Source organism: Cervus canadensis, chromosome 28, assembly GCF_019320065.1.
Source record: "Cervus canadensis isolate Bull #8, Minnesota chromosome 28, ASM1932006v1, whole genome shotgun sequence".
In the NCBI taxonomy this organism is placed as follows: domain Eukaryota; kingdom Metazoa; phylum Chordata; class Mammalia; order Artiodactyla; family Cervidae; genus Cervus; species Cervus canadensis.
The window spans coordinates 41160214-41174814 of NC_057413.1; the positions used below are offsets into that span (position 1 = coordinate 41160214).

Here is a 14601-nt window from a genome sequence, read left to right on the forward strand (position 1 = left end):
AAATAAAGACCCCCAACATGACGCACCTAAAATGCCATAATACCTAAAACAAACAAACAAAACCCAAACACTTGAAATGTATAATAAACAATTATTTATTTTTTAAATAATTTAAAAAATTTTTTTTCATTTTTTTACCTGTTAACCATTTTCTTTTCAAAATGAAGAAAATATAGAGTATATTAATAAATTACAAGGGAACAAACTTCAACCCAATATGAGAAAATAAAACTTAACCATTAGAATTTCCAGAGAGTGAGATGGATTATCTTGTAAAACAGGGACCTCTCCTTCCCTGGAACTAAAACCAAAACCAACACTCTGTAAGTCTCTGAAAATAAGACATCCTCGAAGAATTCGACTGCTGTGCCAGCTGTTTCATTTCTTGAGAGTATAGCTGAACACATATAATAATCCGTTGCATTTTTTCTAGCATTGCACAATTTTCCTGGCACACAATGTGCATGCTGTATTTATTATCATGTTTAAGCATCTGACAGCATTGTAAGAATCCATAACATTATTCTCTAACTAAATGCACACATAATTTTTTAGTCTTCAAATGGCCATGGATTTCAGTAAAGTATCCTATACATTCTTTCCACAAAGTTTAAACACATTTCCTGAACTTTTAGCTTTCAGTTTCCTGTTCATCAATGGCTACAATTCTAGAGGCAATATATAAACACACCCTAGCCATGGAATTTCCACTTCTGACAACAGTGGATGTAAACTTAATGAGACCAAATATAACTACAGTGCATATGAATGGTATATGACAGCTAACACAGCCAACAGTAGTAATTAGCTAAGGTATAAAAATGGAAATATAAATATAGTCCTTATTAAGAATTCACATAACAACCTCTTTTTTAACTTAGAACTCAGAAAAGGTTTCTCTCTCATTAAAAACTGGTAAGTTTTCTTTATTAAACAATAACGATGAAACCCATCCTGTTCCCTTTTTTCTCTTGCTTACCAGGAGGCTCAGAGCTAAATTCAATGTTTAAATACAGAAAATATCTTGCCTCAGATTACCGATTTAAAGATTTCTTTCCACTCTCATCCTGCTCATTATTTCTCAAGTATTTTATGCTTGAATGCTGGTTTTTAATAGTGCTTGCCTTTTAATTACAAGATATCAAATCTTTTCAATGAATATAGAAGAAACAATTTAAAAGATATCTTTATATCACTAAATAACCTGTTAATCCAATTTACAAAAAATGTAGGTCCTAAAATGTATATTTACTTTCCCCTTTTAAAGTTGTTTCACACATTTCATGATTCATTTTTTAAAAAGTCATTGGTGAGTTCTCAAAATAAAAGACTGATAAAATGACACAAGGATCAAAGCAAATTACTAAATTAGGGACACTAGATTAGGAGAATTATTAATTTTTAAACGTTTTCAATTTTCTAACAAAATTGGTCTGGCAAAGCTAGATAACTGTCATAAAAAGTTAACTCACATAAACTGTACTAAAATTTTACTTACTGTTATAGGCATTTTAGATGCAAAATAGACAACAGGTATAAAAATACTTAGGAATCTTAAAGAAAGAGGAAAACTCAGTCACATTTGTTTAGCAGCTATAGACACACAAACACAAAAATATTCAGCACATGGTAATACCAAATAGTTTATTAAAGGAGATATTAATAAAATGAACAAAAGCAATATGAAGATGAACTACAACCCAAACTGACAAATCTAACCAAAAACTAAACAAAAATATACCAAGAGTTGAACAGAAAATCTAAACAGTCATATTAAAAATGAAAAAAGAAATAATTCATTTTGTAACAAAGACTACAGTCTATAAGAATGTATAATATTAAAGCTCTCCACGTACAGAAGCCACAAATAAAAAATGGAAAATAATAAATGGAATAAGCAAGACAGCCAAATAATTTATATAAAAGTTACAAAAACCAATTGTTCCTTTCTCTCTCATCATAAGAGAATTGGAAGGCTTAGACCCAAAGCTAAATTATATTAACATATACTATATTTATGCTATATATTACATACATAATATAGTATTATACACAGTGCACATATAATTATACACAATATAATTTATATAGTACTACTACTATATAAATTTAGAAGCAAAGGCTAGAAACCACTCATAAAATATAATTTAACAAATTTCTTTAAAACAAACAGTTTACAATAAAAAAATTTAAAAACAGAAAACAAACTCCTATAATTTGAAGAAAGAGGCTAAGAGAAACTTACACACATAGCTATCAAAAAAATCTAAAATTTAATTTTGAAGTATTTCTCTTTCCTATTAGCATAAACAGAAGTTATAATTTGCTATAAAGAATAATAATCTAAATACAAAACACAAGCTGCAGATCATAAAGAGAAAAAAATCCTTCTCAGAAAAATGAAGACAGGAAAAAGAAACGAAACCACAGACAATACAACTAAGGGATCTGATACAAAGCACTGAGGACACGGAAAAAATCTTCTTTGTGTACTATACAATTCAGCTTCATGGTGTTCGAAAATGATAAAGAAAAGTAAGTATTTCCGTAAAAATGAGTCTGGTTAGAAGCCTTTTTTTTTTTTAAGGGATATGGCGGGATGAGCAGAGAGGTCTGAGGCATCTTTACGTAACCCATGACACTTATTCTTTCTTTCATCTTGGGGAAGGATACAGAACATGAAAATACTACCAGCTGTGAAATAATTTTATGATAAAACTATGCTTAAAGTGACTAAAAAAGTATTTTCACATCACACAAGTTTTCAAAACACAAGAAGAGCATCTTGCCAAAGTTAAAATAAGAAATTTTAAGAACAGAAAAGTGGTGTGACAGTGATTTGGAGATTAGGAACTGACATTACTGAGAAAAAAATTATGTGCTCTGTAAAAAGTGAAGGAAGCATTTATTGAGCAACTAGAGTATCCTGACACTATATAAAGATTAGGGCTTTATAAAATACAGTCTGTCAGATTACATCTAGGTAGAAAAACGATCTAGAAGAGTACAGTGTTTAAGTAAGTTCCCCACCTTTACGTGTGGCATATGGTAAAATGTAAGAGACTGAAGAAGATGTCAGCTTAGAGACAACCGTCCAAGCAGAGGTACAGGTTTGGGGGCTGTGAGGTCAAAGGACAATAGTTCCCAACATTTCATGCTAACCTTAGGGTCCCATCCATCACTCTATAAAAGAACCTGTGTTCCACCATGATAGGAACAAAATGTCCACTTCTTTGAGAATGTTATTTATATAACACTATTACATTTATAATTTAAAACTTTAAAAATAAAAGAAATCCTTTTCTTTCTAAAGCAGACTTTGGAGTTTGGTTTTAAACATTAAGAATAGTAATGCTAGTCTAAGAAGTGTAATCATCGGCTTCTCATTAAGAATAGAGTGAATTATTATGACATTATTCCTAGTAGTAAAATTATTCTTACCTTGGGGTCTGATAGTTTTTAGTAGAAATATTATTAATGATACTACTCTCACTCCCACCCAGATGGTTAAGAATCATACTAGGATGACAGTTAAAAAAAAAAAAAAAGCCCTTGTTTAGCTCTGAAAGGTATAGGCTGCTAATTATTAGCTGTGGATCTTTACGTTCCTCTGGACCTCAATGTGCTCATCTGTAAAATAAGACTGCTGGACTAGAGAATATTTCCCCACTTTCCTCACCGTTTTGCCCTATTCCTTTCTACTTTGTGACTTTGGTGATTTAGGATCTCTACTGGGATTTTTGAGGGCAGAGAGGAAAACAGCAGAAACCCACTAAACTTTGAAGAAAAGGAATAAGCATTATAGAATAAGGAGAGAAACAGGGAAAGTTAGCCAAAACACATGTTTACAAAAAGAAATGGATAGGTTAAAGAGCCATAATGGTTCAAAGTAGAGGATCATGAACTTCATTGTCAAAATTAGTATGAATAGCAGTTTCAGTTATACTGAAATCAGGAAAGACAGTAAGAAATGCAAGACTTAAGACTTAGAAACGTTATTTATAGCACACAAGAATGCTTTAAAAATAACCCAAAAAATCTTCCCAAGTTCCCCCAAAATATATGGAGAAGATGTCATACTCCCTGCTTTAATCACTCATAATTCTGCCCCAACACAATCCCCCACTATTTTCCACAGGTTATTCCCTCGAATCCATTCGGCTTCATCATTTCAAACAAATCTACGCTATCTCCCCTTCGTTATCATTCAATGTTCTACCTGAAATGCATTCTCCCTTCTCTCAATTTATAACAGTAATTGATCATGCTATAACTACGTGGCTTGTTTCTGGTTTTTTTGGCTTATGCTGGGTCTTCTAACCACATTTGAGGCACTATTCTAAGCACTTGGCATGTATTAACTCATTTAATTCTCTCAACAGTCCTAGGAAGGAGGTCAAGTAACTTGCTGAAGATTACACAGAAGCAGAGTCAGGATTCTAACACAGGCAGTCTGGCTCCAAGGAGCCTATCCCCTTAACCGCTGACTAGTCCTACAAAGCTCAGGTGGAGTTCTGTCACCTTCCTGAAATTCTCATCTGCTTAGCAATTACTCCTGCCTCAAGAATTCTTAAGTACACCACTCATTTGTCACTTACCACAGGACTTGGGTTATTACTTATCTTTTGTGTACATGTTCTATCTTGTCTAAGGACAGGATCTTATTTATTCTGTAACAAGACTACTTAGAACCTAACAGAAATTATCCAAACACAAAACTGCTTATTAATGAAAGTATAATTGTATTTAATATTTACTGAAGACATATGCCTGGTTCTGGGCTAAGTACTTTGTATGTATTGTCTCATTTAAACCTCACAACCCTTACGTAGGTATTAACACTGCATGCACCTCCCAATATTACAGATGAGGAAACTGAGGCTGAGAGAAGCTATGTATCTTGTCCCATATCACAAAGCGGTGGTGACAGTCTTACCTAAGGGTCTAACCAGACTCTTAAATCTCCACCCAACCACAAAACACCCTGAAGACAAAATCAGTCCTAACAACTCAACTCAACTTTCACTTACTCTGCAGCACTATGCTGAACACTAAGCATTCAGAATTAAGGGGCACAGCTGCTCACTAGGACCTCAGGGCCAAATTCTGATACCACAGGCAGAGCTGCCATCCCCAAAACTTCAGGAAGATTTTATCTTACATTTTATTTTTTTTTCAGTATGCCATTGTTTCTTTTATTTTTGTTTTGTTTTGTTTTATTAGTTGGAGGCTAACTACTTCACATTTCAATGGATTTTGTCATACATTGACATGAATCAGCCATGGAGTTATTATCTTACATTTTAAACCAAAATAATCCTTGGAAACTCTTCCATCCCATTCCTTCTCCCTTCAGGCTCCCCCACTCCCCATACCCTAGGACTCACCTCTAGTTTCTGTACTATAGAGTAGGATCCCACTATCCCAACAACTGTAACTTGCCCAAGATCATGTAGCAATACTCCTCATCCAATGTCTATCCCCACCATAATAGCCTTCCTATAAATGATGTAATTTTCTCCTCCATTTTCCACTCTTAATAACCATTAATTTCTGCATAAGCATCTCAGAATCCCTGTATTATTCCTACTTCCCACAGAAGAAAATAATCAGATATACTGGATTATCTAAAACAGTATCAAATTTTATTCTCTTATCCCTGAGTCAGTAATGTAAAATTGCGTCTTGTAAAATTTCCACCAGGAGGAAATTCAAACAATTCCCAGAAGAGCAGAAAGAAGAAAGATCTCCATAAGCTGACCAAAGGCAAGCCAAGTTGATAAGCTACAATCCATCTGGAAAGGACTCAGGCCCAAGACCACTGGAAGCTGGCTACTGCTCATGAGAAGTGCAAGAGACATCACTTACTTTACCATTTCTATTTTATATCCTCTCAACTAACCTCAGGTTCCTATCTTTCTGACAAACCTCAATTCTAGGAGCCTGTAAAGAGAAGGGAAAGTAATGAGATAAGAGTGTCAGGTCACTTTTGGCATAATGGCTTTTTGATGAGAACTATCTTGGACAGGAAATTTGCCACAAGGAATAGGAGAAGAGTTTTCAGGTAAGCCAACAGATCTCTTAATTTTACCACAGAAGCACAAGACATCCTGAAAATGTGTTATATACACTCAGTATCTCTCCCACTCCAAAGCACCTGCAGATATTCTGGGCTAGAAGGAACTCATTTGGGCCATTTCTAGGGTCTAAGAAAGTCTGCTGCCTAGACTCCTGCTGGCCATCATTCACTAGGTTGAGTGGTTTGGAAACCATCTACGTCACCTTGGTTCAAATAGAATGATTTCTTAGGGCTTAAAAATTATGTATTTGCTTATAAGACTGAAGCCTTCTCTGAAAGGGAAGAAAATGCTCTATTTTACTTTAGTAATATATCTTAATTTTGATATATATCAAGTTCATTACAGATTAAGGATAACTTCCTGCTAACATGTTACCCAAGTTAGGACAATTAGGAAATGAAAAGGACAAAAAAGCATAAATTTAGAAACAAAGTGATTTAGTGACTCACTGAGCTTAAGCAAAGGAAGAGTAAGAAAAAAAAAAAATGACCAGTGAGAATAACAGTGTCAGGAGCAGCTAAAGAGGAAAGCCAAGAAAGTGTTCTGACTGGGGGCGGACGGAGGGGTGTTGGTGTGCAGTTACTACAGAGATGGTTTTTAAACATATTTAGTTTCAAGACATAGGTGAAAATGTGGGCCTCAGTTTTGGAAGGCCTCAAAAAGATTTAGATTTGGAGCCTAAAAAAGCTCAGCAATGACTTAGTTTTTAGAGAAAGAAAAAATAATAGCCAAAACATTTAAACAAAAGCATTCCTCAGACACTACATTTTGAAGATAATCTAACTTTTCAGATGAACAGTATTTTATTCTATAGAGTATGTGGACTAATTTACTATAAAGGAAAAGCTAAAAAATTTCTTTCTTTTCCAGGCTATGAACTGACAGAAAGGAACTAAGAATAAGAATGGTTTCAGAATTACTGATCGTCTAAAGCTAAGTCTCTGAGCTAAAACACACTGCTTTTCAGCAGTGTACAACAGAATTTGGTGGGGGGGGAGAATCTGGTATACTAATACTACTGCTTTACAATATATGTGAGAATGTAACAGTTTTAAAAGCACTTTAACTGAACTGTTGATAATTTATAAATCTGGAGAATAGGTATACAGATGTTCATTATACTCGTGTCTCCAGTTCTGTGTATGTTCAAAACTTTCATAATAAAAAATCTAAAAGAAAAGCTACCTATAAGTATTTTTAAAGTTCTACCTGAAGTTAAGGCTTGACAACTCAAAACAAAATTCTTAAAACTTTTCAAATAATGTTTTATTCATGCTCAACAGACCAGTGAAGTTTAGTGTCTAAAAATGGGAGAAAAGGCCCAGCCATTTCAGAGGAACATGAGCATGTTCACTAAATGAAGAAAGTCAGTCCTATTACCCATGTTGGCCAAGTTCGACATTTGTCATTTTTCTCGTCAAAGAACTTAACATTTTGTTAAAGAAAAAATTTACAGACAATATATATGTACAGTTCTGGTTAGTAAAGGCAACATAAGTGTTTATCCCCAGTCATCAGTGATTAATTTGTTGAGCCTGTTGGTTAGTTCTCCTGTTGCTTCAAATCATCTTCCACTCTAGCAAATAACCAAACAAATTTCTTAAGTAGATGCAAAAAAAAAGGATGAAAAGTGAATATCCATAAATAATGCCCAATCCTAAATTGTGAAGAACACATATTTAAGCTTAGCAAGTCAAGAAAAAAAAAGTTGAATGTCTTAACAACTGACATATTTTAAGATATGACTTAAGTTTAACTCAAATCAAATCACTCTATGGCAGCACTAAAACTAATAGAGAGCACCAAATTCACCACTTAGATTTACCACTTACCTATGATCAAGATTAGTTTATATGGTTTGTAAGCACCACTCCTTCCTCCCTATTATAAATACCACCCAAAAAAGACAACCAAATTTGTTTCCCTCTTCTTTGGTGAATTCTAGGACAGTAAAGATTGTACATGTTTGAGAAAAATCTAGCACACTGAAGATGTGCAACTCGCTTAGCGGGAATTATCAGTACCTTTAACTCCCAGGACGCTATCACTAGGCAGCAGTCTCATTCCCTAGGTGACTTACACAGCATAACAAAATAAACCAGTTTCCTTGCTGACAGTTGTGCCTTGAATCATTTTCAGGATTCTGTTTCTTCTAATAGAAATGTGTTGTCATGAGACTTCAGAGAGAAGCAGCACAGATACATATACACAGAGACAAAAGACATGTCAGTAATTCTCTTTTTCTACATTATTATCAAAGCACTGCTTTCATATTTCAAATTGAGGTATTTCACTTTTTTCAGATAACAAACTCATTCTCCTCATCTTCAACAAATTTTTGCAGCTTTTTTCCTCAAGAAAGTAAAAGTTACATACCATAAAATGCACGGATCTTAAGTATTCGGCTTGGTAAATTTGAACAGATGTATACACCACCAATTGATCAATCTGGAGGTTCCGTGTACTGGTCTTGAAACTGTTCTGTAAGTTAAAAATATATGAAAATTAAAAATTACCCGGAAAGCATATACTTGAATTTCATCACTCGAATCCCAAACCAAGCTATAGAATATTTCTATCACCCTAAAAAGTTCCCTTTTGGGACGTCCGTGGTGGTGCAATGGCTAAGACTCCACTCTCCCAATGCGGGGGGCCGGGGTTTGATCCCTGGTGAGGGAACTAGATCCTACATGCCACCAACAAAGACCCAGCAAAGTCAAATTAATTAATTTTTTGAAAACTGAAGAGTTTCTTTACAGAAAATGTTCCCCTTTGTCTCCTTCCAGTTATCCACAGCCTTTACCCAGAAACTGCTTTCATTTCTAACACCATACCTAAGTTTTGTCTGTTCTTGTATTTTTTATAAATGGCATCTAACAATACATACTTGTTTCGTTTCTCTTGCTCTGAATAATATTTGAGATTCTTCTCTGTCATTGTATGAATCATTACTTTATTATTATTGTGAAGAAAGATTCTATGAACATTTTTATCAGTTTCTGTGTGGACATGTACTTTGTTCCTCTTGAAGAAGCAAGATTTCATTTGAAAAAAAAGAATTCACATATAAATAAGCCTGTGAATTCATATAGATGATTTATATGTATACATATAGTAAACATATCCAGTTACATATATAATGCAAATACATATAGTATATTTATTTATCTACCTACCTGTGTGTGTGTATATATGTGTGTGTACGCAAATGGACTCTGAGAGGTCTACCTAGGAATAACCCCAAAGATACATTAAATAAACTTATAAAGTTCACAATGAAAATACATTTAGATGACGTTTCAATTCTTCTTAATAAGTATATTATATTTTAACCTAAGTATAATTCAAAACAGAAACAAATTTCTCTCCATGTAAGTTACTCTATTTCACATCAATGAAATACCATCTTCTCACAACAAATCCCCTTTCCAAACTAGAATTTCATAACATTAAATATGACCATCCATCATGAAGTAATTTTTTATGCTAGGGGGTAAAATCCAAAATATGTTAAGATTACAAGATTTTACTTTATTGTCTTGCTTTTTTAAAAAGTTAAACATGGAAATAATTCCATTGGTTAATATTTACATGAATAAAGACCATTTCATCCGTATTCAGAAAAAGACCTCCATTCCAAAAAGCAACTTAACTGCAGCACTGTCTGTGACAGAGACATTCTGACCTTCAAATTCCTTGTGTAATTTTCAGCAGCTAGAAGGATCTTTAATTTCCAGAGACAGGAACATTGAGAAACATACACACAAATCTGATTTTTTATGAGATCAATTTGAAATCCCCAACCCTGTTTTTGATAATCAGATGATCATTCAGGGGACTAGCAGTGGTTCTTCATTTAACATCACACATAAACTGCCAAGACTACAAACCGAACATTACAAATGGTTCCAAAAATTTACCATCGCCTGCTTTAGCAAAGGTTTGCAAGCTACAAAAGGGAAAAACCCCTCTTCTAGTCTTTGATCTTTCTCCATCTTTTATTCCTCCTTCCAAAAAATGAGCAATTTCAAGACCATACAACTCAAATGGACTGTATTTTTAATCTTAAAAAACATTCTTAGCATTCAGATGTTCCCTAACTTTCACAGATGTGGAACTGTTTACTTAAAAACCCATTATTTCACTCTGAAAATACATAATTTTAATTTTTCTAGTAGCTGTACTTTTTTCTAAAAAGAAAAAAACAACCTTAATTAAGTGTTACAAAAACGACAGCAGTTTCAAAGAGCTACAATTCCCAACTTTCAATATCTTTTTGCCTGACTGTTTTAGAGAACTAAAATTTTATTCCTGTTTTTTAAAATGTTTCTCTTCCAGACCAAGAGTAGAAAATAGGTTAAATCAAATGTGTAGACCCCATACTCCCTCTGGTGGTCCTTCACTCTTATTAACTAGCTGTTTTCCAAAAGACTAGAAGACTAAAATAAGTGTAAAACCAATTTGCCCCATTTAAGGATTATAGCCTTACACGTGTGAGTTTCAGCTGAATGCAGGTCAAGTCTCATCATGACAAAAATGAGGTAAATAATTTGAGTGCTTGAATTTTAGTGTTTCAAATACTACTGAAATATCCTTAGGAACTTGTTAGTTACGTCCACAAGGTCCTGCTATAAATTACTTTAACCTGTCTGATTTGGCAGAACTATCTTTTACACAATAAATAAACATCTTTTTGCAAAAAAAATTTTAAAAAAACTCCACACTTAAGTGGCTACTGTTTTTAAATCAATAGTTATATGACTTACCTACCAACTTCCACCTGGTCTCGAATGAGTGTATATTTAATTTTCCTTAAACTTTTAATTTTCCTGACATAACGTCACAAGTTAAAAATGCACTATAAAAAAAAATTCAGAATGTAAAATAATGAAAAAATCTAATTACTAATCGGCTATGTTAGAAAGTTCAAATAGTTTCAGAATTATAAAAAGTATAAAATATTTAACTGTTCAGCATAAAATAACTACAGAACTCAGTGTGTAAAAATATGTACAATTCTGTTAGGAATTCGGAAAAATTATATTAAAGGCCTACAGAAAATATTCTTCATAACAGATACAGCATGCATTTTACTGTTAAATAAAGAAGTATTACTATCTAACAGTATCATGTGATTTAGCCTCAAACGTAGCTTGTTTCACATGTATCCCTGTTTTTCTATAGCTTGGTTTAATCAAAAATATTTGCCCACCTCCAAATTCAAAAGGAGCCACACCTGAGGCTAAGTGACTTAAAAATACTCCCAACATTTATTATGTAGATGTAAGAATTCAACTTAATTTTGAAACTATAATGTGGTTGACCATTTTATGATACGGTCTACCGCAAGTTAAAAGTGTACAAAAATCAGTAATTAAAACATGAAAAAAACTGAGTTTGAAAACAGTATTTTAATTAAAAGGCATTTTTACAGATAAAGTTCCCAAAACATGCTTTTGTAAATGAAACTATGAAATATGGCTTTAATTTATGGTATGTGGTACATTTAAGCATCATCACAAGATAAAAGCTATAAAACTTTTAATTATACACCATAGTTAGACTAATATACTCCTATACACTTTAAACAACAATTATATAGATCACCCATAACCCTAGTCTCATAAGATTCCTCAGAACTACTTACACAGAACAAAACCCACTCTGCGCGTCACTGCTCAATCTACCTCCGCTAAGCATTGAAAAGCCAACTCAGCTTTCAACAGTAACAACTTCTTCTACAGCTCTATAGAAAGAGGATGTTCTTCCTTCTCTAGACTGATTGTTCTAAGCTAAAAAGACTAGGAAACAAAACAACCGAAATATGTTCTTTTTCCAATGCAAGAATAAAAAAAGAAAATTGAAGACTTCACTAGTAGCCTAATCCAATATTTCAAAATGTTCGTTTGAAAGACAAAGAACTCACAGCAGATAAGCCTGTTGTTTTACAGAAATAAAAAAATTTTTTATAAAAACCACCTTTGATTTTAAAAAAAAATCCTGAAGAGTCACAACTAGCCTATTGGTTAGAGTGCCCCTTTCAAAGGTGTTACTAATTAACTGTGACTAAAATTACCATTCAATGAAACACTAATAAAGTAACATAATTAAATCAAAACTGTAACTGTCCTTAAGTTACTTACACCTCTTATTCAAATCATATCCAGCACATTTAAAAAAAGACACATAAGAAGAAAAATCTTGAGTTATCTAAATCAACTGTTCCTCACAAATGAATGTTATCAATTACCTTCATAATATATTTTAAAATAAGTGTAAAAATAATCATATATTATTTTTAAACTTTTTTTTTTGTAATAGATGCCCTAAATTGGTCAGGGCCATTAACTGTAGATTTTAAGTGAGGTCAGCTGGCAGAGAGAGAAACAGAAAATAAGTGAAAGTATAACATAAAAACTTCCCACAAAAATAAGAAGTTTTTCAATTCTACCCTCGAATTTTAAAATAAAAACTCTTAAAAAAAAAAAAAAAAAAACTCTTATGCGGGGCCGGGGGGGCGGTTAATGGGTGAAGGAGAATTCCCATAGACTATTAAAAATACTGAACCAAAATATGGCTTAACTTTTCTCTTGTCTACAATCTAACAAAACGAGAAGACAATGAAAATAAACACTCCTGTGTGCCCTGAGAGAGGCAAAGAAAGCTCCCATTCAAAGCTAAGCCTTATTCCACTCTTGTAAAGTAAATCCAAAACCACGAGCTCAAACTGCTTCATGCAGAATTTACTGAATGGCGGCCAAACGTTGTACACTCTGTCCTGAACAGCGAAGGATATCTCGAGCCCTGCATTCTCCATTTACAACTTGTACCTTACTATGCATGCTTTCACCACCACTGCAGAAACCGATTTTTAAACTAAGATGTTCCTCCCGGCCAAGTCAATGGAAAGAAGGCAATCTACACGCTGGCGACACTCCCCACCTTCCCCACCCACCCCAATCAATACTGGTTTTTGACTCCTATACTGCAGTCAGCACACCTTAAAAAAAAAAAAAAAATCACATGGGAGAAAGCGTTACAAAGCCCCCGGAGTGAACGGAATTACCGAACCCTGAACCAACTTTTCAGTGGCTCTCACCTGACACTTGGGATAATCACCTGTTGGAACGGCGCTGCCCCGGTCCCCTCTACCGGCAGTCGCGGGGAGGCCGTGTTCCCACTCACTGGTCCCCCTCCCCGGGCGGCAGGTGAAAGGCGGCGAACGCGCATATCCACACCCACCGCCCCGGGAGCGCAGACCGAAAGCCAGGGACCGCGGCTGCGGCGGGACGCTCCGTTATCCCTCCCTCGGCGGGCCCGCCAGGTGAGCGAGGCTCCATCGCGCCCGCGATGCGTCCCGGCGCACGGCTCTCCGCGGGCCCACTTCTCCCGCCGCCCGGGCCCGGGAGAGCGAAGTTTCTCTCCCGCTCGCGGCGGCGGCTCACGGGCCGCCTGGCTGCGGGCGAGTCGGAGGCCGCTGAAACGAGAGCCCGAGCCGGGACCTGTTACCCAGGGCGGGAAACCACACACACAAAAAAAGAAAAGCCGAGTGAGGACCAGCGGGGCGCGACCGGCCTCGCCTCCCGGAGGGAGAGCGCGGCAGGGGCGGGGAGCCGCTCCCGCGGCCGCCCGGCTCCGCGCCTCCCAGAGGGGAAGGGAGCCCCGGCCCCGCTCGCCCGGCGGGACGCAGAGGATTCCCGCGGGGGAGCCTGGGCGCCTCCAGCGCGCCCGCTCCGAGGCGTCCCGGCCCCGCCGGCCCCCGCAGCGCGGTTCCCGGCGCGGCGGCGGCAGGACCGCAAAGGAGGGAACGCGGCGCGGCCACCCCGCCTCATCCCCCCGTGGCCATGGCGCCGGTACCTGTCGCCGTGGCGGCTCGCCCGCGCTGTCGCTCTGCCTCAGCCGCGCGCTGCCGGCTCCTCAGCCCGCCCAGCAGGCCGCCGCGCGCCGGACGCCGCCGCCGGAGACTGGCAGCGCCCGCGAAGCGGCCCGAGTCCCCCAGGGCAGCGCCCGGCGCAGTCCCGCCCCCGCGGGCCGCAGGACCCGCCTCCCATAGGGCCCTGGGGCTGTCAGTCCGCCCCCAAAAGCCGCGCGGGCTGTCGCTCCTCCCGTACCGATTGGCGGCCGAACGCCGTCCATGCAAATAAGGCCCCGCCCCCGGCCATTTGCACCTCCGCCTCGGTGTAACCTCCGCCTCCCCCACGCCAGCCCACGTGTCTGGCCCTTGCCCTTTTGTGGGGGCTGCAGGGAAGAGAGGGAGGAAGCTGACCGACGCCCCCTCACGCCATCCCTTACCTCCGGGGAAACTAATGCCCAAGCAAGCTAGTGGACTTCACACTGGGACCTCCCTCTGACAGTTCTGCCCTCCTGTCCGCCCATCCGACCTGATCCGGGGATGGAGAGGGGCAGGCCAGACTTGTTTGCGTCAGGTAAGCAAGCCCGGTTAGCCCCGGGAAACAATACCAGGGGAAATGGTATTGTCCACTTGGAACTGGGGGGAAAAATCCCATTTGGAGAACCATAG

The 14601-nt window shown here is 37.4% G+C and overlaps 1 protein-coding gene across 2 annotated transcripts in view; it reads right to left on the bottom strand.

Annotated features, from left to right (window-relative positions):
* FKBP5 (FKBP prolyl isomerase 5) overlaps window positions 1-14087 on the bottom strand; it is a 115750-nt gene extending 101663 nt beyond the window's left edge. For both annotated transcript variants that reach the window (XM_043450893.1, XM_043450892.1), the window contains exons 1-2: window positions 13938-14087; window positions 8457-8561 (exon numbers count right to left, since the gene is read on the bottom strand). The gene's annotated coding sequence lies outside the window, so the exon portion shown is untranslated. The remainder of the gene's footprint in view (window positions 1-8456; window positions 8562-13937) is intronic.
* Between the last annotated feature and the right edge of the window lie 514 nt (window positions 14088-14601).